Source organism: Phascolarctos cinereus, unplaced genomic scaffold (genome assembly GCF_003287225.1).
Source record: "Phascolarctos cinereus isolate Bilbo 61053 unplaced genomic scaffold, phaCin_HiC Scaffold_5;HRSCAF=322, whole genome shotgun sequence".
NCBI classification, from domain to species: Eukaryota; Metazoa; Chordata; class Mammalia; order Diprotodontia; family Phascolarctidae; genus Phascolarctos; species Phascolarctos cinereus.
Window position 1 is genome coordinate 93,712,934 of NW_027555958.1, and position 25,452 is coordinate 93,738,385.

At 37.2% G+C, this 25,452-nt stretch overlaps 1 protein-coding gene across 2 annotated transcripts in view; it reads right to left on the reverse strand.

Annotated features, from left to right (window-relative positions):
- The window catches only part of TULP4 (TUB like protein 4), a 258,815-nt gene that overhangs the window by 225,957 nt on the left and 7,406 nt on the right, over positions 1-25,452 (reverse strand). For both annotated transcript variants that reach the window (XM_020986694.2, XM_020986691.2), the window contains exon 2: positions 15,447-15,549. The gene's annotated coding sequence lies outside the window, so the exon portion shown is untranslated. The remainder of the gene's footprint in view (positions 1-15,446; positions 15,550-25,452) is intronic.

A 25,452-nucleotide genomic window follows, 5' to 3' on the forward strand; every position in this document is an offset into this window, starting at 1 on the left:
TTACCTCTCTAAATGCTTTCATGAAAAATGAGAAAGGGGGGAGGGGTTGGAGCGCAGATGGCAGAGTAAAAGCAGTGACTTGCTTGAGCTCTTCCCCAAACCCCTCCAAATACCTATAAAAAATGGTTCTAAACAAATTCTAAAGCAGCAGAACCAACAATAAGACAGACTGAAACAAATTTACAGCCCAAGACAGCCTGGATGGTTGATCTGAAAGGTATATTTCACTGGGCAGGTAGAGGAGCGCAGTTCAGCATGGGCACACAGGCAAAGGCAGCCCTCAGAGTACTGAATCACAGGCAGCTGTGGGGGTTTCCAGACTTTTCAACCCAAATAAACACCAAAGACAACTTAGAAGGTCAGTGGGAAAAGTCTGTCTTGGGTGAGAGGGAGAAGCGTGGTCCAGCCCTAGTCTCACAGCTTGGCCCCCAGGAGTTTCCCACCCACAAACTGAGGGAGAATACAGTGGCTGCTCAGAGGGGAATTGCAGGGATCTCTCTGCTGGTGCAGGATTCTCTTGCTTTGCCCGTGCTTGGATCTCGGTCACAGTTCTGGGTGGCGGTCCTGGGGCAAGGAGGAGTGCTGGCTCAGTGGAGCTTGTAGTAGTGGTGCAGAGAAAATCCTCCTCCCAGTTCCAAGACAGAAAAGAGTGCTCATGGTCACTCACAGTCCAGAGCACAGGCCAGGAAAGGAGTAATCACCTCTCCCTTGATCATAGCACCTTGAAAGAACTGAAAATTTGCAGGTGCCTAGAAGTATCTCCGAAAACAGCTGCACAAAACCCCCGAAGCTTGGGACAGTACATTCTCCACACTGGAAGCAGACCTCTGCCTTAACAAAGTGTTTATAACTCAAGTAATTGGCTGAGATCATTAGCAAGCAGCTCAAAAAGAGTCAGACCACAGAATCTTACTTTGGTGACAAAGAAGATCAAAACACACAACTAGAAGAAGACAACAAAGTCAAAGCTCTTATATCCAAAGCCTCCAAGAAAAATATGTATTGGTCCCAGGCCATAGAAGAGATCAAAAAGGATTTTGAGAAGCAAGTAAGAGAAGCAGAGAAAAACTGAGAGTGATGCAAGAAAATCATGAAAAACAAGCTTGCTAAAGGTGACTCAAAAAAATACTGAAGAAAATAACACCTTAAAAAATAACCTAACTCAAATGGCAAAAGGGGTTGAAAAAGGCCACAAGGAGAAGAATGCCCTACAAAGCAAAACTGTCCAAACAGAAAAGGAAGTCCAAAAGCTTAGTGAAAAAAATGCTTCTGGGGCAGCTAGGTGGCACAGTGGATGGAGCACCAGTCCTAGAGTCAGGAGGACCTAAGATGGTTGACACTTACTATCTGTGTGACCCTGGGCAAGTCACTTAACCCATTGCCTAACCAAAATACTTTCTTAAAAATTAGAATGGAACAATTGGAAGCTAGTGACCTTACAAGAAATCAAGATATTGTAAAACAAATGTAAAAGAATGAAAAAATAGAAAACGATGTGAAATATTTCATTGGAAAAACAACTGACCTGGAAAACAGATCCAGGAGAGAGAATTTAAAAATTATTGGACTATCTGAAAGCCATGATCAAAAAAAAAGGGCCTAGACATCATCAAGAAATTGTCAACGAAAACTGCCCTGATATTTTAGAACCAGAGGGCAAAACAGAAATTGAAAGAATCCACTGATCTCTTCCTGAAAGGGATCCCCAAAGGAAAACTCCTAGGAATATTGTAGCCAAATTCCAGAGTTCTCAGATCAAGGAGAAAATATTGCAAGCAGCCAGAAAGAAACAATTCAAGTAGTGTGCAAACACAATCAGGATAACACGAGATTTAGCAGCTTCTATATTAAGGGACCAGAGGGCATGGAATATAATATTCCGGAGGGCAAAGGAGATAAGATTACAACCAAGACTCACCTACCCAGCAAAACTAAGTACAATCCTTCAGGGAAGAAATGGTAATTCAGTGAAATAGAGGACTTTCAAGCATTCCTGATGAAAAGACCAGAGCTGAATAGAAAATTTGACTTTCAAATACAAGACTCAAGTGAAACATGAAGAGGTAAACAGGAAAGAGAAATCATAAGAGACTTATTAAGGTTGAAGTGTTTACATTCCTGCATAGAAAGATGATATTTGTAACTCATGAGACCTTTGTCAGTATTAGGGTAGTTGGAGAGTAAAAAATCGTTGTGTGTGTGTGTGTGTGTGTGTGTGTGTGTGTGTGTGTGTGTGTGTGTGTGTGATAGATAGAGGGCACAGAGTGAAGAGGTGATATCTGGAGAATAAAATTAAGGGATGAGACGATTATACTAGGAGAAGGAGAAAGGGAGAGGTAGAATAGGGTAAATTATCTCACATGAAACAGACAAGAAAAGGCTTTTACAGTGGAAGGGAAATGGGGGAAGGTGAGAGGGAATGAGTGAATCTTATTCTCATTGGATTTGGCTTAAGGAAGGAATAACATACACACTCAATTGGGTATGGAAATCTATTTTACCCTACAGGAAAATAGGGAGGGAAGGGGACAAGACAGCAGGGGGATGATAGAAGGGAGGGCAGATTGGGGGAGGGTGTAATCAGAAGCAAACACTTCTCAGGAGGGACAGGGTCAAAAGAGAGAATAGAATAAATGGGGGGCAGGATAGGATGAAGGGAAATATACTTAGTTTTTCACATGATTACTATGGAAGTGTTTTACATGACTACACATGTATAACCTGTATTGAGTTGCTTGTGTTTTCAATGAGGGTGGGTGGGGAGGAAGGAAGGGAGAAAATTGGAAACCCAAAGTTTTAAAAACACATGTTAAAAAAATTGTTTTCATATTCAACTAGGAAATAAGAAATATAGGAAATGGGGTATGGAAATCTATCCTGCCCTACAAGAAAACAGAAGGGGAAAGGGATAAGAGAAGGGTGGGTGGGGGGTGAGATAGAAGAGAGTGCAGATTAGGAAGGAGTATACACAATGCATGCCATCTTGGGATGGGGGGAGGGATGAGATGGGGAGAAAATTTGGAACTCAAAATCTTGTGGAAGTGAATGTTGAAAACTAAAAATAAATAAGAAATATCACTACTTTAAAAAAAAAAGATCACCATGAAATGTTACAAAAAAGAGGGGGAAAAGTTTTTTTTAATAAAAAAAAATTTTTAAAAGGAGAAAAACAACAGTTTGATAAATTGGACATACAACTAAAAAAAACTGGAAAAGCATCAAATTGTTTTTAAAACCATAACAGATATATAAAACTAGAAACTAATTTGAAAAAAAAAAGTGATAAACCATCAGCTAATCCAGCTGAAAAGAGAGGAAAGCCAAATTGGCAATATTAAAATGGAAAAAGAGAAATTCACAAATAATGAAGGGAAAATAAAGGAAATCATTAGAAATTATTTTGCCCAGTTATACACCAATAAAACTGATAAATTAACTGCATAAATATTTACAAAAATATAAAATACCCAGATTAACAGAACAAGAAATAGGTAATTTGGATCACATAATCTCAGAAAAGAAACTGAACAAACCATAAATGAACTCCAAATGAAAATACCTCAAGATCAGAGGGAATTAAAATTGAATTCTATAAACTATCCAAAGAACAACTGATCTAGTATCACCTAAACTGTCTGGAAAAATAAGAAAAGCAGTAATTCTTTCCAACTCTCTCTATGATACAAATATCATCTTGGTACCTAAATAAGGGAGAAACAGAGAAAGAAAAACTAACACTAGAAGTAACTAGGTGGCACAGTGGATAAAACACTGGACCTGAAGTCAGGAAGTCCTGAGTTCAAATACTGCCTCTGACACTTACTAGCTGTATGAACCTGGCTAAGTCACTTAATCTCTGTTTGTCTCAGTTTTTCCAACTATAACAGCACCTACGTCCCAGGATTGGTGTGAGGATAAAATGAAATAATGTTTGTAAAGAGGCATGGGGGGGCAGCTAGATGGCGCAGTGGATAGAGCACCGGCCCTGGATTCAGGAGGACCTGAGTTCAAATCCAGCCTCAGACACATAACATTTACTAGCTGTGTGACCTGGGCAAGTCACTTAACCCCCATTGCCCAACCAAAAACAAACAAACAAAAAAACAAAAAACAAGAAAAAAAAGAGGCTTGGAAACCTTAAGAAGCTATATAAATGCTGGCTATTATTATTAAAATTATAAATCAATATCTGTTATGAACATCTATGCAAAAATAATAAAATATCAGCAAAGAGGCTTAAAAGAATATACACTGTTGTTGTCCAGTCATATTTGGTTCTTCATGATCCCACAGACCACAGCACGTCAATATTGTCCATAAGATTTTCCTGGCAAAGATACTGGAGTGATTTGCCATTTCCTCCTCCAGGAGAGTAAGACAAACAGGTTACAATGACTTGCCCAGGTTCACACAGTTATTAAGTCTCTGAGGCCAGATATGAACTCAGGCCTTCCTGACTCCAGGCCCAGCATTCTATCCACTGAACCACTGTGCCCAAGTTGAATTTATTCCAGGAATGCAGGGAAACTATAAACAGACCACATTCATCATGAAGTAATAAAAAAAAAATACATATCAATAACTGGTGGAAATGCTTTTGGTAAAATCCAATATCCATCTTTGTTTAACAAAAAAAGAACTAGAATGGACTTTTGTTTAATAGACTTAATCTGATAAGTAGCATCAATCTAAATTCTATGTAATGAAGAGAGACTAAAGGCTTTTCCATTAAGAATAGGAGGAGGGCACTAGGTGGTGCAATGGATAGAGCACCAGCCCTGGAGTTTGGAGGACCTGAGTTCAAATGTGACCTCAGACACTTGACACTTAGTAGCTGTGTGATCCTGTGCAGGTCACTTAACCTCGACTGCCTCACCAAAATCCCCTCCCCCCAAAAAAAAAAGATTTGGGGGGAAAGCAAGGGTATCTATTTTCACCACAATTATTTAACATAGTTCTAGGAATAGTAGCTGTTGCAATAACACAAGAAAAAAACTTGAGAAAATAATCACAGGCAACAAAAGTATCACTTTTTATAAATGAAGGCAGTCTAAAAAACCTGAGTTAACAAAAAGAAAAGTGAAACAATTCAGCAAATTTGCAGAATATAAAATAAAAACCCACACAAGTCATCAGCTTTTCTGTATATTGCCAACCAAAACTCTGAAAGAGAGAGAAATAGAAAGCACATTACCAATAATTACAGAATGTAAAAAATTTTTGCAAGTCCAATAACCAAGACAAAGGCACCATATAGATACAACTAGAAAATCTGTTTAAGAGAATTAAAGACTTTAAATTACTGAAGACATATTAATTGCTCATGGCTGGGCTGTGGCAATGTAACAAAAACAATACCACCTAAGTTACTTGCCTAGTACCTTACTAACAAATGGTCACTTACTAACAACTGTTACATCATACAATTAGAAAAAGCAAAAAAATTAATCTAGAGCAACAACAGATAAGTGGGGGGAAAAACAAGACCTAACAGCATCAAATGTCCAACTACACTAAAAAGCAGTAATCATGAAAACTTGGCACTTATTTTTTTCAAAAACAACAACAACAACAAAGTTGATTAGTGAGAGAGTTGAGAAGAAAGTGAGAAGATTTTGGGTGATTAAAACAAATAAAACACAAAGAACAAATGAATGAACAGGTAAATAAATAAGCAAATAAATATATCAGGGCTGTATATATGTTGTTTCTCCCAATTAGAAAATAAGCTCCTTGAAGACAGGGGCTGTTTCAGTTTTGTCATTGTATCTTCAAAGCCTGGTAAAATAACGAACACTTAGGGAATTTAATTAGTGTAGCCCAAAAAACAGGGGACTTAGAATCAAAAATTTGTGCTCAGATCTGGAGTATTATCAGGGAAAAGGCACTGGCTCTGCAGTCAAAGGCTATGGGTTCAATCCCACTTCTGACACGTTATGTGATCTGTGCGACCTTGAGCAAGTCTCAAGCTCCCTGAGTATCAGCATCCTCATCTGTAAAACAAGGTAGACATCTGAGATCCTTGCTAGCTCTAAATAGGATTTTCCTGCTATCTGCAACCTATCAAACTTCAGACAAGTAATTTTTATCTCCATAAAGCCAAGTTTTCATAGAATAACGGGATGTTTGAAGATCTATTAGAGCAAGAAAGTATTTATTCAAACCCCTTCTTTTACTGGTGAGAAAACTGAAATTTACTGAGGCACACCATATCTTGTCACATTCATAAAGCTATTAATTGGCAGAGTTTAAATCCTTATTTCCCAAATCAATCCATCAACAAGCATTTATTAAGTATCTATAATGTTCTAGGCACTGGGCCAAGTCCTAGGAATACAAAAGTGAAACAATCCTTGCCCTCAAAATGTTTCTACGTGAAAAGACAACATTTACATATAAATTAAATACAAGGCATTTACAAAGGGAGGATACCAGCAGAGATCAAGCCTGACAAAGACACCATGCAAAAGATAGTGTTTGAGCCAAGTCTCGAAGGAGAACAGAGATTCTAAACAGCAAAGGTAAAGTAGTGAATTCCAGAAATAAGGAAGTTAGTACTTTGAATGAAGATATTTCCATAAGATAAAGGAATTAAAATGGACAGCCCCTGATCTCCTTTCTAATTCTAAATGCTACAATCTGAAGTACATAACCAAATTTACAGAGAGTATGTTGCCATGGTACAAAAGCTAGGAACTGGATAAATATAGAGAGTCACATACTCTAGAAACAACTGAACAATGTTGTAATTTACAACCCTGGGGGTTAGGAAGCTCTGACCCATTAGGGTATACTGACCACTGCCACATGTCATGCCAAGTGTTATCATAACATGAACTTTAAAAAAAAGCTCTAAGATGATTTAATATGAAAACTCTTTAAAAGATAAATGAGGGAGTGGTTACCAATATTATGAAAAAGATTAACGGTAAAATTTCTTTTTTAAAAAACACTTTAAATGTTTTATAGTAGATTTCTATGAATGGTCAGGATTCAACCAACATAAAATTCTTCCCAAAAAATATCTACTGCATAAGTAGTAACTAACAGTTACATGTCATTTTAGTGCTTGTAAAGTGCTTCACAGATATTCCCATATTTATTCAGAACAACTCTATGAAGGAAGTATTATTATCCCTAGTTCAGAGATGAAAAAACTGAGACCCAAAGAAGTCAAATGACTTGCCTGAGGTCTTGAAGCCATTAAGTGTTTTTCCTGATGCCACATCCAGTGCTGCATCCACTAAGACATACAGCTGATTCTATAAGGTAGTCATTAAGGGATCCCTTTATTGATTAGAAAACTGGGACAATTTCTGAGTTCAATGAGGGAATAATATATTACCAAACAAGAAATTCAAATGGGGAGAAAAAAGTAATCCTAGAATCTTTCCAACAACTTCTTATTCACATTTTTTGATCCAAAAGAATGTTGGCCCTTAGGCTCCTGCATTTCTCTATCACAGCTACAATTGTCTTCTGCTGGGCCACAACAATAATCTAAATCAGTGGTGTCAAACTCAAATAGAAACAGAGGCCATTAAACCACACAGAAGGTCACTGCAGACTATATATTGTCTTAGTTTTAAAATGTAATATTCTCTATGTTTTCTTGAATTTTTATTTATTTTATTAAATATTTCCAAATTACATTTTAATCTAGGTTTGGCTACTCTTGAGGGCAGTGACTATGAGACCTCTGGTCTAACTCCTACCACCAACAAACAGATTCCTTTTATGCTGTCTACTTTCGCTGACTGTTGAAAGAACAAGGCAGAAGGAACCAACAAATTTATTATTGTGAGCGGTTCTCTGTCAAACATATCCTTGTTCTGAACATGGGACAAAAAGATACAAAGACTGAGTTTTTCTGCTGGTTAAACACACTCATGAAGTATTCAATCTAAGGCTAGATAATCACTCACAAGGATGTCATACAAGAGCAATATTCATGCATGACTAACCCTTTCAATTCTTTAAGGTTAAATGATGGTTCTGGAGCAACCAATCTGGCTCCTGCCCAACTTGGCACTCACTCAAGGGTTAAGTCCCCTGAAGGCAGCTACCTCACAGGCTTTATAGTATTCTTTGGGCCCAAGCCCCATCCAGTATGTTTTCCACTAACATTCAGCCAGCAGACATAATTAGCTCTTGGCAAAAATATTTACTAAGAAAGCATAGTAAAAAACAGTAGCAAAAGTTCTCAGATGAAGAAATGAAAGCCATCTATAGTCATATGAAAAAATACTCTAAATTACTTATTGATTAGAGAAATGCAAATCAAAACAACTCTGAGATACCACATCACATCAGATTGGCCAACATGACAAAACAGGAAAATGATAAATGTTGGAGATGTGGGAAAATTGAAACGCTAATGCATTGTTGGTGGAGTTGTGAAATGATCCAACCATTTTGGAGAGCAATTTGGAACCGTGCCCAAAGGGCTATAAAAATGTGCATACCACTTCTAGGACTGTATGTATCCCAAACAGATCATACAAATGGGAAAAGGACCCACACGTACAAAAATATTTATAGCAGTTCTTTTTGCGGCGTCAAAGAATTGGAAATTGAAAGGATGCCCATCAACTGGGGAATGGCTGAACAAGTTGTGGTATATGAATGTAATGGAATATTACTGTGCTATAAGAAATGATGAACAGGCTGACTTCAGAAAAACCTGGAAAGATCTGTATGGTCTGCTGCTAAGTGAAGTGAGCAGAACCAAGAGAACATTGCACACAATAACAGTCATGTTGTGCAATGACTAATATTGATAAACTTAACCCTTCTCAGCAATACAAGGATCTCAGACATCTGTAAGGGCCTCATGATGGAAAATGCTATCCACAAAGAAGAAAGAACTATGGTGTTTGAATGCAGACAGCAGCATACTATTTGCTTTTTTTTTTCTTCTGCTGTGTTTTGTTTCCTCTTTCTGGTAGTTCCTGCTATTGGTTCTAATTTTTACTTAAAACATCACTAATGTGAAAATATGTTTAATAGGAATGTATATGCATAGCCTATATAAGATTGCACGCTGTCTTGGGGAAGGAAGTGGGGAGGGAGGGGGAGAAAAATTTAAAACTCAAAAGCTTATGGAAGTGACTGTTGATAATTCAAAATAAATTAATAAAAAAACCTTTTTTTAAATAGCAGCAAAAAGCTATCCTATTCCTCCCCTAAACCTGAGATAACAAATACACGTCGCATACATGGGAAGTATAGGTACAAATTTAGAGTACAATGAGAATACAACGAGGTAATACGTAAGGTCAAGGCAACTCACAAATCTGCAGCTACAAGGGCCTTAATGTCATTTCTCTCTATGTATAGTCTTCTCTACAGCTCAACTCTGGATTTCCAAGAGGGAGCTAGCTCCCTCTTCAGCCTATAGCTGACTCCCTTCTCTTCTAAAGATCACACTCTTTTTTTTTCCCACTTAATAATATTTTATTGTTTCCAATTACATGTAAAGGCAATTTTCAACATTTACTTTTAAAAGATTTTGAGTTCCAAATTTTTTCTCTCTCCCTTCCTCCCATCAGATATCTGATACAGGCTATGCATATACAATCATATTAAACATATTTCCACATTAGCCATGTTGTGAAAGAAGAATCAGAACAAAAAGGAAAAGCCATGAGAAAGAAAGGAAAAATAAAGAAAACAGTATGCTTCGATCAGCATTCAGACTCCATAGTTCTTTCTCTGGATGTGGATAGCATTTTCCAACATGAGTCTTTTGAAACTGTCTTAGATCATTGCTGAAAAGAGCCAAGTCTATCAAAGTTGGTCATTGCATCATGTGGCTGTTACTGTGGATGGTGTTCTGGTTCTGCTCACTTCAATCAGCATTAGTTCATATAAATCTTTCCTGGTTTTTCTAAAATCCATCTGCTCATCATTTCTTATAGAACAATAGTATTCCATTACATTAAAGGTCATACTCTTAAAGCTGTTTTCTGCCTCAAGTGACTGATTCACTCCATCTGTCTGTCTGGAATGTCTCTGCTCCCTCTGCTGTGCCCCAAACTCTAGAACTGACAGTGCAACTGATACATGCGGTGTCTTTTTCTGGGTGAGGCTGTTGAGACCATGGTTGAAGGGTAAAGAAGACAAAGAAAATCCCTTCTCCTGCCAAGAGGTGAAAAACTTAATGCTTCCCCAACTTCTGGCTCCCGCCTCAACTGATTCAGGCTGGACTGTGACTTTTAAATGTCACCTATGTCCATGCCTAGGAGCATTTCTACCCAATGACACTGTTCCCTTGTGAATCAAAGGATTTGTTCACTCTTTATAGAAACACCAGTAACAGCTCCATTTTTACATTTAATTTGATACGTCATTATGAGCCCCTTTTCTGTGATTAGTTCCTGGGATTTCAAAGACCAAGTCCCTTGCAATTCTAGAAAAATATTGTCCTAAATGAGATAAAGTTCAGGTAACAAAATGCAAAAGAAAAACCAAAGCTGATTTCAAACCAAGAGTATTAACTCTCCTATTGAAAATCAATTCAGACTCGTTTTCACCAATTTCACTAGTGAAAAGAATAGGGAAAAACTGAAAAAGAAACTGAAAACAACTGAAAAACAGGGAAACTGGTATATAAAAATAAAGGAATACAATGTCACTAAGAATGAGAACTATGAGGAATAAAAAGAAATATAGATACACAAAATAACTGAAAATTTTAAAAAGCCAAACTCAAAGAATAGTACACACATTGATCATGACTATACCACTGAAACATGTGATGACATATACACATCCATGTGTGTGCATGTGAGAGAAAGAGAGCACCCATAAACATTATTAGATTTTAGCAAAAGCGTTCACTAAGATGATATAATCTTTAAAAAGTAGATAAAAGCATTCCTCTCAAACCTAGCGTGCATTTTGCTGCAAACGCACACAACAATTGTAGGAAATGTAAGCATATGTGTATATATGAACATATACATATACATGTATGTGTATATAAAGATGAATGATTGATAAGATCAGAAGGGCTACAAAGAGAACAGCTAGTAAACTATTTATTACATATAAGTTATTCTAATATTTAAAACCCTTCTCAATCTGTCTCCAGCCTGTCTCTCTAGGCAGGCACATCACAGCCCTTCATAAATTCTACATTCTAGCCCAACTGTTCTACCTGTGATTTCCCAGGCACAACTTTCCATCTTTGCTTCTATGCCTTTGCACAAGTCTTTCCCACCCGAGAATAAACTCCCTCCTGACATCCATCTCGTTGAATCCCCAGATTCCTTCAAGCTACAGTTCATGTTCCATCTACTAATGAAAAGACTTTCTTCATCTCCTTAATTATTAGAGCTCAATGCCTCCTCCTCAAATGAAAATGTATATATTTATCACTTTACATGCTATAATCCTCCAGTAGAATATACATTTTCCACTTTTTCTTCAGATCCCCAGTGCCTAGTACACCACTTTGCACAAACTAGGCATTTAAGATATGCTTGATGGATTAGCTATTTGTATGTAAAAGTATTTTCCTTGTAAAAATTCATACTTTTGTAATATAAAGTTCATGATAAAAATTATTTTACGTATTAAAAAAAAATCAGTTCAAAAGCTTAAACTTAATCAAAAAGCCCTCCATTCAAGTTGTAAACTGATCCAACCATTCTGGAGAGCAATTTGGAACTGTGCCCAAAGGGCAATCAAACTGTAAATACCCTGTGATCCAGCTATACCACTACTAGGTCTGTATCCCAAAGAGATTTTAAAAAAAAGGAAAAGGACCTATTTTTACAAAAATAATTCTAGCAATTCTTTTTGTTGTGGCAAAAAATTAGAAATTGAGGGGATGCTCATCAGTTGGGGAATGGCTAAACAAAGTTGCGGTATATGATTGTGATGGAATGCTATTGTGTCATAAGAAATGATGAACAGACTGATTTCAGAAAATCTGGAAAGACTTACACAAACTGATACAAAGAGAAGTAAACAGAACCAGGAGAACACAGCACACAGTAACAGCAATACTGCACAATGATCAACTATGAATGAGAACTACTCTCTGCAATACAATGATCCAAGACTATTCCAAAAGACTCATGATAAAAAAAATGCTATCCACCTTCAGAAAAAGAACTGATGGAGTCTGAATGAAGATCAGAGAATACTATTTTTCACTTTCTTTTTTTGTGGTTTTTGCCTTTGGTCTGTTTCTTCTTTCACAGCATGACTAATATGGAAATATGTTTTACATGACTGCACACATATAACCTATGCCAAACTGCTTACCATCTTAGGGAGGGGGGAGATGAAGGAAGGAGGGAAAAAAATTGGAACTTAATTTTTTTTTACATGAATGTTAATTGTCTTTACATGTAATTAGGAAAATTTTTTTAAATAATTTTCTTAATTTAAAAAAAAAGGCCCTCCATTGGCATCATTCACATGAACTCAACCAACAATATATTGACAAAGAGATATAGAACAAATGGCTGAGTAATGTAGATTTGTTTACAGAAGACAGAGACATTGATAATAGCTATTCAGGATCAGGTTATTATGCCCAGAAATTACAAAAAGGTTATCCTTTAAAACTTGAGACTTATTAGCTGATGTAGATTATGCAATGAAGTGGTAGAAACTGGAATATATAATTGCAGATAATAAAAATTTAGCATCGATTACATACTTAGAAAGACATAATCAAGTGGCTAGAATTATATAACAGAAGTTCACTATCCTTTTATAAATGAACAGAAAACAAATTTCCATACTATAAACAAAAACCTCAAAATGCTCTTGAGAATTTAGCAAATAAATTGTATTGGAAGTAGAGTACCATTAAAGATATAACCATTACAGTCCCAAACCACTCAGATGAAATAATAAGCCATAAAAACATAAGAATATCTCTAATGGATATCACTATACCAAATTCTCAATCTCCAAAAACTATGGAATGAAAAACTTCCAAAATATAGAGACCCAGAAGAATGAAAATCAAATGGGACAAGATGCATGTTTCCTGTCACCTACTCAAGTTATCACAAACATGAGTCTAGAGAAAATGGAGTTAGATCCCAATACTCTTATTGCTTCCCAAAAAACAGTCATGTTATGCAACTAAACAATGGTTCTCAGAACAGTAAACTATAGAAATAACAGCTGGATAGCAACTTCTCCTCAGACTGTATCTATCTAAACCCCATCAAAAACAGGTAAGAACAAGCTAACAGTGGTTATAATACTATATAATATGTGTACATTTGTGCTTGTATGTGTGTACTATATAATGAAAGAGCCAACATTTGTAACAATAATAACAGCTATCACTTTTGAGGTTTGCATGATGCTTTACACACATACATACATCAGATGAGATACATAATGTCATCTGATCCTCACAACTCTTTGAAATAAATGCTATTATTATTCCCACTTACAGAGCAGGAAGCTGAGGTTCCTTGAGGTTACTTGCCCAAGGTCACACAGCTAATATGTGTCTGAGGCAAAACTTTAAAATGGGTCCTTCTTGATAAAATCCAACATTCTGTCCACTATACTATTCTGCCTCTCTAACCTCTACACAATATCATACATAACAGTCACAAATAATGTTCAGTAGCCATGCCTGACAAATACAGAACTGTAGCTAACTGGGTAACCATCTGGGTGTCCAGAAGAGAGAGAAGGTACAGTTTTGATCCTGTCTGTCTGCTGAAATAGGCATTTATAAACAATTAGTAATTTTCCCTTCAATACATGCTAATTTTCCCCAAGCTATTAATGCCTGACCAGCTCTGTCCTGCCATTACTAATTCTTAAATATTTCAACATAAGTAGAATAATTCTACACTACTCAAAAAACACTGTTGATTTCTGAACAGGTCTTGAACAGATGGCAACTCAGAAGAGTCTTGTTCCAATTATGGCAACTTTAGCAATACGCTCATCTGCTGCTACCTGAAACACCAATACCTCCCACCTTTACTCAAAAAGCTTCTAATCACAACTAGACTTTTATATAACTCCTGGTCCTCATTCCTTAAATGATAAGTAAAAAATGAATTTCATTATAACTCTACTAATTAAAACAAGCAGGAATCAAAACAAATACTAATGTGAGCGCAGGAAAACTGTAGTTTAATCACAGTGCTACTATACGCTGTGTTTTCTGCATAGTTATGCTAGGATATGACACAGTTTTGCTCCATATGTATGTGGGATCAGAAATATCTTATTACACTGATCCTGGAGGAACTTAAAAATGTTAGGAGTTTAATCTCAAAGACATCAAAACATTATGAGAAATTTATTTAATTTGAATTTTTTTTCCTGGTTTTACATACATACACCTATATTCTTTGAATTTTCTTCTTAAATAATCAAAGGCTAAGACTATAACACAAAACAACATATAAATCAGAAAACAGTAAGTTTATGTGCAGACTGAGTGAGAAAGACAGGGAGACTATGACTTATTCAATTTATCAGATTTATAGACAAAATGTCCCCTTAGGACTTTCTGGACACTTCTTCCTTTGTTGTTTTCCTGATAACATCACTCTGCCTTGGCAACTCAGCCTATCATGATATATTATTTGATGTGTTAAGTCTAAGTTTACATTAAGAAAGAGCAGGCTTAAAATTAGAGCAACCTTAATAGGAAAACTACAAAACAGGAAGCAATAAACTCAGAGAAACACATTCTAGTCAACAATGTTGCCTTCTGACCACCAAGAAAAAACCTGAAGCTTGCTGATTTTCATGTAAGTCCATTAAGTGATTCATTACATTGGTAGTGAAAAGGCAACAGAGATTTTTAAGAATCTAGACAGAGAAAAAAGAGCAGGGCTCCTATTTACCTAACCTGAAAAATGTCCCCAAGTTACTTATGAATTGTCAATAGACATCTGCCAATGAATTTTAAAGTTTGTGTTTATTTATATGTAGCTCCCAGGGAGAGAAGTTTCAATAAAATCTTCTAATTCTCTACAATGGTGAAGATGATTCCTATATTAACTACTTCACAGAAACTGCTCTCTTACAGGCTTATAAATATCCAGAAAACCATGGCCAACATTTTATTTTCTTTTTTGTCTTAACCCTTCTACTATACTCAACACAATGTACCACTCTCTTCTCTAAACACATAACTTGGTTTCCTAGGTACCTTGCCACCCTGTTTGGGCTCTTAGCAATTTGTCTCTTGATCTTAACAATTCTTTTTTCCTATCTTTACAAAGAGTAGGGAGTTACCCTGTGTCTGTGCTGGATTTCATCATCTGTTTGCGATTTAAAGTACAATACCTCTATATGAATGATTCGCAAGTTCAATCCTTCTAACTCTTCCCACAATTCATTCTAGCAAAAACATCTAAAAATAGTTACTATAATGCAAGAAATACCACCCAGTATGGAACCTAGTACAAATATTTATTGAATTTGAATATACTTACCATTTCTCAGTATCAGCTCAGAAAGAGATACAGATAAATGGAGTGAATGGCAGTGGGGCAGTCTAGTATTCCCAGTCCAATATTCTACTAGACTTAACTGCCTCTGCAAAAAACACAAATCAAAAACATATAAATTATCCATCAGATACCAAAAAAGTTGGCAGATAAAAAATGAAAGCACAGTGTTCTACAAAAGTAAATATCAGCACAGTTCTGATGACTGTTGAATTTCAGAAGAGAACAGAAGCAGCAATCACTTCCTCGTGAGTAGGGAGACTATCTTCATTATACTTCTATTTCATAATTATAATGCTGTTTTGACTAACGGGAGCAAAGCAATATTTGAGAAATGTTCTTTCTCCTGTCTTAAAAGCCTCTATTTGTATATAGAATATTATATATAATTTTTAAAAGTTTAAATGAATGAATGGTTGACAGTAAATCTCCCAAGGACAAACATTTCAAAAATACAATCGAGAAACTGAAAAGTCAAAAAAAACCTACAAGTCTGAAAATGCAGCCAAAAAAAAAGGAGGGGAAAAAGAGGGGGGACCAAATTTGGCTAACAAAACTTATGCCATCAATAAAACTCAGTAACTAATGAGTCAAAACCAAAATGGCTAATGAGGATGGCTTGAGAGTCCTATAGATAAAATATTCGATAAGATATTCAAAGAAGTCCTGGGGCTTATTATTAATGGTATACCAATCTACTCTATATCTTCCCTCCCTGTATCTATGATCAATTAAGGTGGAAATGGAACAATTAATACAGTTATAATCAGTTATATTCATTTTCCTCCCTACTCTTCCCACTTAGTTCCACTCATCATCGGTTTCCTCTTAAAATAAGGTAAGAACTATGCAAAGAAGAAGCAGAGATAAAACTTTCAAATTCACATGAATGGAAAAATAAGTATTAGTTTTTTAAAGAGAGATATAGCACACTTCTGAGGGAAAGGGTCAAGATACTGGTCTTCCCCCAATTCAAAGCTGCAGAAGATAAGAAGGAGATTTTCTAGGTTTATATGTTAGCTCTTCTTTGTCATCTAGGAACATAAAAGGCTTCTTCACAGCAAAAATCACCATAAGTGTATCTGTCTCTTTCCCTGGCTTAAAAACAGTGGCAACAATGTAACAAAACTTTTAACTCCTGTCTGGGGAAGAAGAAAAATGTAACAGTGGTTGGACAGGTAAGACACCTTAGGGAATAAGGATCCACATACAGTGGAAAGGGAACTGACAGCTTGGAAAATTATAATAGTATTTTTTGCATATACATAGTATGTTTCATGTTTTAAAATATTTCCACTATAGGAGTCTCTATCTTTATGTGCCATGTTTCTATTAAGACCAATGACTAAGTTAGCCTTTATAGAACCTGTTACTATTTGTGGCTTTGCCTCTGTTTTAAAGTCTACCTAGCATTTCAAAAAAAGGCAAACCCATTTTTAACTTTTACATGCTTAGTTAATCAATATGCGACTTTGTTTCTCCACATTTCACATCAATGGCATAATGTCTACAGTTAAGTCCATTTTCCAGTTAAGCCCATGTACAGTAAACTCCATTTTCTATCAGCAGCTCTGCTTGGCTTCAACTCTGGGTAACACTATGCCCCTGTACCAGGTATTCCTTCAGGTGCCCCCCTCCTCTTCTTAGCTTCCTTTTGTATGTTCTCTTCCCCCCACTGCATTGTAAACTCCTCAAGGGAAGGGAATATCTCTTTTTCTTATCTGTATCCTCAGCACTCAGCACAGAGCCTGACATATAGCAGATATAAATAGTTGCTTACCAAATTAAATTTAACTGAAATTAAGTCCTTAAAATACTTTTCAAGTCAATAAGCATTTATTAAGGACATTGGGGATATAAAGATAAAAAACTATGTAGTCCCTGCCTCAAGGTACTTAAATCTATGTAGGGCATAAGACTTATATACAAATAATTATGATATAAAATAGAATGAAATAAGTACATAAAAGAGGTCAAACAGAAAGGGATAATGTATTAGGGAGAAAAGGATCACTTCTAGCTGGGGACCAGAGAAGACTTCATGTGGTACCTAAGATAGAAAAAAAGAGTAGGCTTTCAACAATCAGAGACCTGGAGAGTCTGTTCCAAGAATTAGGGAAGATATGCACAAATGCATTGAGAGAAGACAGCACAGAATAAAAATGGAAAATGATAACTGACTGACTGGTCAGACTGTGCAGTGCACTGGATATCAGGAGAAGCAATTTATATTGTAACCCAGGGGCAACAGGAAGCCACTGAATCAATTTGAGCAGGGTAGTAGCATTAAATCTGCATACTAAGGCAGATTACTTTGGTAATAGTGTGAAATACGCATCTTCACAAAGAAGGAAGGCCCAGAAAATATTTTCCATAGGAAAAGTAAGGAGCACCTTAATTAGAATAGTGGTAGTGGGAATGCATAGTGGGAGGGCATAGATGAATAGATACTGTGAAGGTCAAAATAAAATGGCTGGAAATAATAACTGGCTGGAAAAAGAAGATGCTCAGAAGGTTTTAAGCCTATTTAACTAGGAGGTATAATCAACAATAATATAGAAGTTAGGAGGAAGGGCAAGTTCAAAGTGGGCAAAGAGCAATGAATGAATGACCATTTATTAAGCGTATTGTGCAAAGTACTGTGATAAACACTGGGGACACAAAAAGAAAAGACAGTCCCTGCTCTCAGGAAGCTCACATTCAGCACAGATAGAAGGTTTCATTTTTAAGACAGATGAAAGTTCCTGTGGTGCTTAGAATGCAGTGGCAGAGTAGATGGTAATGCCTCTTCTTTAATATCATTTCCACCGATGAGAGCATATAAATTTCTGATGCTGAACCATTGGACAGTGGCAAGGCCTTTGGTGGCAAGAACTTTCTTGCCTGCATCTTCAGTGGGAAGCTATAAGATATACAGAAGCAATTGCCAGACTGCTTCTCCACAGGGGCTATTTCCCTAGATTAGGGCTGGAAGCATAGCTATTCCTAAACCTCTTGGCTTCAGTGTCCTAGGTTATTTCCACCAGGGTCTCAGGGGAAATGGTGGTTTGGGTGGTAATGGTACAACTTGCCTACACATGTTGCCTGCTATCCGTCCCTCAAAAAGTTGCCTCCTACTTCAGCTAGGCTGGCTGAACCATTCTCCACAGGAATTGCTTTCCTGGATGATGTCTGTGAGGGCCAGACTAGAAGCAAAATTGATGGCCTGGGAGAGAATGCCAGTCCCATTCCTCATGAGCCCGACTGCCATGGCAGTTAGTCGGCAGTTGTCATTGGTGGTGATGAGAAAGGTGGGCCCCCTCTCCACACTCAGTTCTCCTCCCAATAATAGCTTTTGGGGCTGGTCTGAAAGCAGGTCTGGTGTTTTAGAGGGTCCTGCTATTCCCAATTCCTGCTGTTAGAATCAGGGTCCTGGGCTGTCTCCATCAGGGTCCAATGAGAAATGATGGTCAAAGTAGTAATAGTGGTTTGACTTGTCTGGCACATGCTGCCTCCTGACTGACTCTCCCTCAGGGTGCCTTGCTGAGATAATGATAATGATAATTCACTTAATGAAATAATGACTTCACTTTTGGATTTCTTACACTTAAGGTCTCAAAAGGGAATCTAGACAGAAATATCCACAGCAAGCAATTAACACAGGAACTAAGAGTTTGGGGTGATAGTTACAGATTTGAAACTCAAATGTAGATAGGTGATAAATAAAGCCATTAAAGTGCCTGAGATCACCAAGGGAGAATGTAGAGAGAGAACAGAGGGGGACTGGGTCCTGGAAGATGCCCAAATTTTGGATATGTAAAGAGGAATTGAAAAAGATGTCTGAAAAGTATCCATCAGATAAGTAGGAAAACCAGAATTGGGCTGTGTGTAAGCCGAGGAAGAAGAAAAAAAAACAAACCTCAAATGCAGCAGAAAGTTCAAAGATACTGAGAACTTTAAAGACCACTGGATTTGGTGACCACGGAAAGAGTAGTTTCAGTAGAGTAACGGAAACAGAAGCCAGACTGCAATGAGTTAAAAAGTGAGTTAGTTACAAGTAAATATTAATGACTCTCCCTAGAAGTTCAGCAATTAAGGAGAAAAGAGAGAAGACAGAAGCAAAGACAAGAGAAGGGAATTTTTTTGGGGGGATAGAGGAAACCTGAGTGTGTTAATAGGGAAAGGAGAAGGGACTCATTAAGAAGGAGACTGAAAATGTATGAAAGAGATGAACTGTGGAGCAAGATCCTAGAGGAGACAATGGAATGATTAGCGTTGGCAAGACTACCTCATCCTCTAAGATAGGAGGGAGGGAAGAAAAGATTCATTAGGGCAGAAAAGGACTAAACAAGTAGAAAAAGAGGGTTCAAGAAGCTCACAAATAGCCTCAATCTTTCCAGGAACTACCAGGTGACAAAAGGCAGTGAGGAGGGAGATGGTTTGGAACAGCTACTCTGGGAAGTGATAAGGAGTCAGGCGTCAGGGGTCAATACATTAAAATTAATTTTCTGTTCATGCCACATGAAATGAGAACCACTTCATTTCATGATACATTCTATCATTATCCAACCCCCACAAATGTTCAGGCTAGAGGAAACAGCACTATCTCACCTTGTGGGTCTACACTATTTTTGTTCAATCACTAATGTTTAAAATGACCTTTTGTGCTCCAAAATTCAATTCAACCCAGTTTAATCCTTTCTTTCTAGAGGAATACAAAAAAGTAAAACCTAATCATTTAGGTGTTTCCCTAAAGTATTCATGAAGGAAACTAGAAGCAGGTAACATCGGGGTCAGCTGAATGAGAAAGTATGACAGAATACTCTGGACTTCTCTAAAACTGTATTCAGGGCTCAGTCACAGCCAGAACACTTCTCGTAGTATTTTCCACTTCCAACTGTGGTCCCTCACCAAAGCCAAGTTCTTTATGTAAGCTCTTGATCTCATTTACTCTCATCTTCTCCACCAGACTTCCCCTTCAGATCATTACACTTTTTCCCACTGTCTAATCTTCAGCATCTCCCTACCTACTTTCCCTACTTCCTTCAAGATGCTCAAGTCTCTCCCATCATTAAAACTTTTACCAGGATGTACTTCCCTTCCTAAACCAAATTCCTAAGAGGCTATGTATACTCATTGAGTGAAACTGCTCTCTCTAAAGTAACCAATGATCATTCCTGACCTCTGCTGCATTCAACACTGTTAACAAATTTATCCTTTAGTATGTTTTTTCACTGGGTTTTCCAGACACTACTACCTCCTGGTTCTCCAACTACTTCTTCTAGACTGTTGTTAGTTTATCACCCATTATACATGCCCTCATCAGTGTTCCCAATTCTCTCTCTCTCTCTCTCTCTCTCTCTCTCTCTCTCTCTCTCTCTCTCTCTCTCTCTCTCTCTCTCTCTCTTTGTTTTTGGCTAGGCAATGGGGTCAAGTGACTTGCCCAAGGTCACACAGCTAGTAAGTATTATGTGTCTGAGGCTGGATTTGAACTCAGGTCCTCCTGACTCCAGGGCTGGTACTCTATGCAGTGCACCACCTAGCTGCCCCTTCAATTCTTTATCATGGGCCCACTTCTCTCAACTTTCTCTCAATGACCTCATCAGCTCTCATGTGCTTATCATATCTATGCAGATGGCTCCCATAACTACATATCCAACCCCAGTCTCTCTTCCAAGCTTGAATGCTACAGCTGCACTTTGTACATTTCAAACCAGATGTCTTAAAGACTTCTCAAAATCAGCATGTCCAAAATTGAACTTCTTATATATCCTCCAAAACCCATTCCTCTTCCTATTACTGTCAAAGCTACCACCATCCTTCCAGTCACCCTGGCTCCCTACATCAGCATCAATTCTCATCCCACATACCCAAATAGTTACTAAATCTTGCAGTTTCTACCTCCGTAACATTTCTTACATCTCTACTCACACAACCATCACCTTAAGTCAGACCCCTATCATCTCTTGCCCAGAGTGTTGCAACAGCCTCCTAATTAGCCTTCTGGCCTCATTTTCCCCAAATCCAATTTATTCTATACACTGCAATTAAAGTGATTTTCCTTTGGTGCAGATAAGACTACATCACTCTCTTCTTCATTAAACTCCATTGGCTCCTTATGGCCTCTAGAATAAAACACAAACCCTTATTTAGCTTTTAAAGCTCTTCACAATCTATCTTCAACCTATCTTTCCAGCTTCATTACACATTATATATATATAAGGTGGCTTCTTTTGCCATTCTACAATCCAACCAAATTGCCTTTTTCTTCATTCCTCACAAATAATCTATCTCCAACTTTCTTTACTCTGATCATCCTTCCATCTCAAAATTCATTCCCTTCTCACTTTGACTTCAGAAAATCCTTATCTTTCTTCAAGCTCAAGCACTACCTTCTACAACACTTTCCTAATCTCCCCAACTGCTAGTAACCTATCTCCCTAACTACCTCATATTTAACTACCTGACATTTATATTTATTCTAATTATGTTTATTCTGTAAAAAAATATCCTGTCTTCCCAGATAGCATGCAAATTAAACTATTTAAGATTAATTGCTCTAATGTTTTTTTCCCCTCAATTCTGATCCTTCTTGACCTCTCTGCAGCATCTGACATTCTCAATCTTTTTCTGGGCATTCTCTCCTCTCTAGGTTTTTGTGACTCGGCTCTCTCCTGGTTCTCCTTCTACCTGTCTGACATCTCCTCAGTCTCCTATATTGGATTTTCATCCTGGTCATGCTCACTAACCCAGAGAGTCTCAAGGTTCTGTCTTGGGCCTTATTCTTTCTCTCTCTACTATCTCCTTTGGGATTTCATCAGCTCTCATGGATTCAATGATCATCTCCATGCAAATGATGCCAAGGTCTATATATCTGGCCTTAATTTCTCTACTGATTTCCAGTTCCAGTTGCCAACTGCCTTTTAGACATCTTGAACTGCATGTCAAGTAGGCATTTCAAACTCAACTTGCCCAAAATATAGCTCATTATCTATTCCTCAAACCCTCCTTTCTTCCCAACTTTCCATTCCTGTAAAAGGTAAACACATCCTTTCAATCACCTGGAAACCTCAGGATCATCTTTAAATATTTACTCTTACCCACATATCCAATCTGTTGCCAAGTCTTGTTCTTACCTTCACAACATTTGTCATGTACTTTGCCTATTCTACATTCACATAATCACCAATCTTAGAAGGGACCTAATCACCTGGACTATAGAGATAGTCTTCTAATTGATCTGCTTGCCTGAAGTCTCTCTCCACTTCAATCTATTCTCTACTCAGCTGCCAAAGTGATCATCTAAAGCAGTGGTGTCAAACTCAAATAGAAATGGGGGCAAGTACACATATAAGGATCCTTGTAGGCCACATGTTGACTTAGTTTTAAAATGCAATACCTATGTTTTATTATACTTTTTATTTATTTTGTTATATATTTCCCAATTATACTTTAATCTGGTTCAGGCCACACTCAGTGCTGTGAGCTGTGTTTGACACTTCTGAACTACAGCATAAAAGAGACCATATCCTCCCTCCTATTCAATAAACTATAGCATCTCATCCCTACTTCCTCTAGGATTAAATATAAAGCCTTCTGGATGACAATCAAAGCCCTTTAAAACCTGGGCCCTTCCTATTTTTCCATTCTTCTCCCCACACTCTATAAACTAGGTCCACTAGCCTACTTGCTGTTCCTCACACATGACACTCTGGCTCTCAAGATGGTACATTTGCACTGACTGAACTCCATACCTGTAATGTTCTCTGTCTTCACTTCAGACTTCAAAGCCTCCTCCAGACAAGAGGCCTTTCCTGGTCCTACCTCCTGCTAATCCTTTACCTCACAGAATTACCTTTCATCTAATATATATCTTGTATGTACAATTTTTTTGCATGTTTTCTTCCTCATCAAAATAGAATATAATCTCCTTGACAGCAGGGACCATGTTGCTGCCTTTCTTTGTAACTTCCATCCCTATCACAGCACCTGGCACATAACAGGCACTTAATTAATGTTTGTAAATAGATCAAAATTTATTTGGATTTGACCCTTAGAGACCCACATATTCAAGCGAGGAAAATCTCATGAAAGAAAATAGTTTTCTTTTAAATTAAGTTTATTCAACACTTTATATCAAAGCTTATATTAAGGTAATTCATTTTGTTAAGTTTTTGTTTATTTTCTAGTTTAAAAGATAAAGCAGGGATTCGAAAATAAAGGAAGGAAAATATCCTATTTCAAGGGATATGACCACAGTAGATGAGTTTTAGAAATCACTAAGACATCAAGAAGCAGAGGAGCTTAATTTTTATGCCACACATGTAAAACATGAACAAAATACAAGTGTTAATAAACAAAACCAACACAGCTGAAAGTTCATTGACCTTTCTTGTCTAGAATTGACTGCTCTGTAAAATGGCATACTTCTCAGAGTACCATATTCTAAAAAGCAATCTATCCTAAGTACCAAATTCCAGGTAGACAAAGTAAACAAAAAATGGGCCTAAATAATCTCAACTATAGAGGAAGTGATTATTTAACTTGTAAAATTATTCTAGATCCCCACCATTCAATCAATCACTTTAACTACTGTCCTCCTTATCTTCTATCTATCTGGATTCAAATATTTCATTACTCATTAGCATTTCTACCATAAGATGAAATGGCTGGGGAAAAATTAACTTTGCTGCTTAACACACTAATTGTTTTAAAAGGCTCATAGTAAAGTGTCTTATAAAAAAAATTTTAAATTAAAAAGTAGTAAAGTGGCTAAAATTGATTAAAACTCAGTCAACAGAATTTATTAAGCATCTACTATGTGCCAGGCACTACGATAAGTACTGGTGATACAAAAAAAAAAAAAGAGGCAAGAGATACTCCTTGATCTCAAGGAGCTTATTACAATCTAAAGGGGGAGACAACAAGCAAACAAATATGTACAAAGAAGCTATATACATAAAGAAAAAGGAAATAAATAAAAGAGACAGTCAAATTAAGAGGTGTTGGGAAAGACTTCTTGTAGAAGGTAAGGTTTAAGTTGAGACTTGAAAGAAACCACGCATGGGAAACGGTCAAAGAAAATTCCCAGTACCAAGAGATGGAGTGTCTTCTTCCAGGAACACCAAAGAGACCAGGGTCACCACCAAAGAGTACATGGTAGGGAATAAAGTATAATTAGACTGGAAAGGTAGAGGGAGGAGGAAGAGTAGGTTATAATGAATGTCAAACAGAAGACTTCGTATTTGATCCTGGAGGTGATAGGGAATTGATGGAGTTTAATGAGAAGAGTGATATGGTCAGAACCAAGCTTTAGAAAAATCAGTTTGGCAATTGAATGGAGGTTGGACTGAATTGAGAAGAAGCTTGAGACAGGCAGACCCACCAATCAGCAAGCTATTGCAATAATCCAAGTGTAGGCGATCAGGACCTAAACCAGAGTGGTAGCAATATCAGGGGAGAAGGGGGAATATTCAAGATATGTTACAAAGGTGAAATCAATAAACCTCAGCAACGGATTGAATATGGGGGTAAGAAATAGTGAAGAATCAAGGATTATACCTAAGTTGCAAGCCTGGAGTGACTGAGACAATGGTAATACCATTGACAGTATTAGGGAAGTCTGGAATGGGGAGGGGGTTAGGGTGAAAGATAAAGAGTTTGATTTTGGACATGCTGAATTTCAGATACCTACTGGACATCCAGTTTGCAATGTATGAAAATCATTTGGGAGATTCAAGACTGGAGGTCAGCAGAGGTTAGGGAAGGATAGGTTATATCAGCATACAGATGATAATTAGATCTATGGAAACTAATGAGACTACCAAGTAGAATACAAGGAAGAGAGAAAAGGGCCCAAGACAGAAACTAATAACCTGACACAACTAGTTCCAGAGGAATGATAATGAAACATTTCCCTCTTTTTGGTAAAGAAGTAGTGTTGGGAAATGTTCCATTTGTTGTCAGACATGGCTGCAGTGTCAATTGGTTTTGCTTACTATTTTTTCTTTAT